We start from the raw sequence: 3,452 nt of genomic DNA on the forward strand, positions 1-3,452 counted from the left end.
GGGATGGTCATGTTGCCAGTTTAGCCAATAAAAACACACGCACTGTATATTTGGTGTTTTACATTAATCGTATATATAAAGCTGAAGCAAATATATAGTGCGTGTGTTTTTATTGGCTAAACTGGCAACATGACCATCCCCAAATACAACAATATCTGTTTCAACACACGATTTCACATCAAGAATCTTGCAAAACAAATATATATATATATATATATATATAGCCTATTTAAGTTGTTGGATTGTAGGTGTGCTGATACCCAGCCTTCAAGTGTTTAGTCGGACTATATTGACTCAAGGAATTATTTTTACGTGACATAAACACACACTCATTCATACATGTACACAGGCACGAGCGCGCATGCACGCACATATGTACACACACACACTGTCGATGCGATAGCTCCTAGAAGTTATTCATTGTGTGTTTAAGTCTAGCCATACGATCTTTTCAGATACGAAAATAAGGATATGAAAACACAGTGCATTCAGATTTATTGAAGCTTTACCAACATCGTCATGCAGTAGCAACATAGTACTGTAGCTATATAGTCTTCTATTTCGTTCCGGAGTAAAGACTGTTTACTTCTTGTTATAATCTGAAAAATAATAGATTACAACTCTCAAGATAGAAGAGGTGACAAGTGTATAACGACGACTATAGATTTCTTAGATGATGTCGCATAAGACTTCACATTCAATACTTTTACACTATCGAAAGAATTATATGTTTCCAAGAAATTTATTTCCATGTATACTGCGAGTTGGAAAATGATATATTTGTCTCCTCTTTAAGGGATTACACAGGTTTCCGAACAGAATAGAACTAATACATTTATCTACGACCCATGAGACATAGATTTTCTCAGTTAACTAGAAAATAATTCATTTACTCATAACAAAAAAGTCATAACACACGTTTTGTGTGTGTGTGTGTGTGTGTGTGTGTGTGTGTGTGTGTGTGTGTGTGTGTGTGTGTGTGTGTGTGTGTGTGTGTGTGTGTGTGTGTGTTATTTCACCCCGAAGATAAAGAGCAGGACCTGAAATGTTATATAAATGTTATATATTGCTTGATGTCCAATTTATGAAAAACAGCTGATCGACATTCGATCGATCGAAAACGGTAGTTGGCAAAACTGACACACCGATATAATTGAATTAATGAAAATATTCGAAGGACGGAAAAGTGGCTGAAGGAAAAAGATTATGTTGTTACCTTTTCTTTCCATATAAAACCCTTTATTAAATTTATATATGTATTCTTGTATGCTTGTGTTTTCGCTCAATAAACACTCACAACGCCCGGTCTGGGAATCGAAACCGCGATCCTATGACCGCGAGTCCGCTGCCCTAACCACTGGGCCATTGCACCTCCAATCACTTGATACACAGAAGGCAAAAAGAGTTAGTGTCTCTTTCTGGCTGACAGACAGACAGACAGACAGACAGACAGGCAGACAGACAGACAGACAGATAGATAGATAGATAGATAGATACATACATACATACATACATACATGCATACATACATACATGCTTGCATACATAGTTTCTCACGTGAGAAACTCGCGGAGCGCCCTCTATTGGGTGTGCACTACCAGTAAATATTTACTGGGATATGATAAAGGAACAAAGTTTTCTAGTTACCTCAGCTTCGCCTGTCTTGGTATGCTGTGACGAAGAGAACTAACGAGTTCGAAATTCATTTGTTAGTCCACTAGCGGCCCTCTGTGGAGGCGCAATGGCCCAGTGGTTAGGACAGCGGACTCGCGGTCATAGGATCGTGGTTTCGATTCCCAGACCGGGCGTTGTGAGTGTTTATTGAGTGAAAACACCTAAAGCTCCACGAGGCTCCAGCAGGAAATGGTGGCGAACCCTGCTGTACTGTTTCACCACAACTTTCTCTCACTCTCACTTCCTGTTTCTGTTGTGCCTGTAATTCAAAGGGGCCAGCCTTGTCACACTGTGTCACGCTGAATATCCCCGAGAACTACGTTAAGGGTACACGTATCTGTGGAGTGCTCAGCCACTTGCACGTTAATTTCACGAATAGGTTGTTCTGTTGATCGGATCAACTGGAACCCTCGTCGTCGTAACCGACGGAGTGCCAACTACCACAGTGGCCCTCTGAAATGAACATGGTGTTTTAATACATGTATGCCTCTAGCAAAAATTTCTCTCCACGACAAAATGCCGTGAAAAACCTTTACAGGTTCAAATCTCTTTTACCCGTATTTGAACTGGATTTACGTTTGCATACTTTCCGTCCGTTGTTTGTGTTGCTATTTGCATTAATTCTATTTGCACACCAACTCCACCTTATTTAACAACATTGGCCACTGCTTTATTATGCCACGGGATGAAATTGAAAAGGGTAATGCAGCTCAATTTCTGGCATATTAATGCAATAATTTTTATGCGAAAAGATTAGTTCACAAACGTACGCGTACACACATCCATACACACACCCACATACATACATACATACACACACATGCACAGAGATCCCTTCACAGAATCATGCACATGTATACAATACACATACAGACAACACATGCATAAACACGAATGTACAAAATGAACACATACACAAACACGCACAAGGAAACACAAACATATCAGAAATACGTTTACAAACACATACACACCAACGCACATAGATATACAGCCACACAATTTACGTGTATACATTTATATTTGCAAATATATACCACACAGCCACTTAAAAAATATGCAATATTTTATACACACACACATATATATATATACACAAACATTTACACGCATATTTAGGTACAAATATATTTAAACACACAAGCACACATGTACTCTTGCATACGGACTCACACTAACACATGCTATGGAATATATTTAACATTATCTGACTTGCATCCATTTATCAATTTTAGAAATATAAAAATCCGGGAGCAGTCACAAGGAACGTCGATCCACCATTCATAAATTAACATAGATAACACTCACTAGCGGGACTGTATGCATTATGAAATTCTAATTAACATAATCGTTCAAATAAGAATAAAATTTAAAAACATATAGTAATGACTAGAGAGTTACACAGTCAAATAAATATTCAACTGACAAAAGTACGGCATTCGTTCTAAAAAGATAATCGAAATTTTCCTTCAAAAATCTAAACAAATGCATTTGTAATTTAAGGAGAGGAAGCAAAATACAATTATTAGTTTTTGTTAATATTGGTTTCAAATATTGGCACAAGGTCAACAAGTTCGGAGCAAGGTGCAAGTCGATTACATCGACCACGGTGATCAAATAGTACTTACTTTATCGACCCCAAAATGATTTTTTTTTATTTTATTGACACTAAATAAAGGTGGTGAGAATCGTTAGTAACCGGAGAAAAATTGCTGAGCGGCATTTCGTCAGTCTTCACGTTCTGAGTTCAAATTCCACCGAGATTGACTTTGCCTTTC

Source organism: Octopus bimaculoides, chromosome 22, assembly GCF_001194135.2.
Source record: "Octopus bimaculoides isolate UCB-OBI-ISO-001 chromosome 22, ASM119413v2, whole genome shotgun sequence".
NCBI classification, from domain to species: domain Eukaryota; kingdom Metazoa; phylum Mollusca; class Cephalopoda; order Octopoda; family Octopodidae; genus Octopus; species Octopus bimaculoides.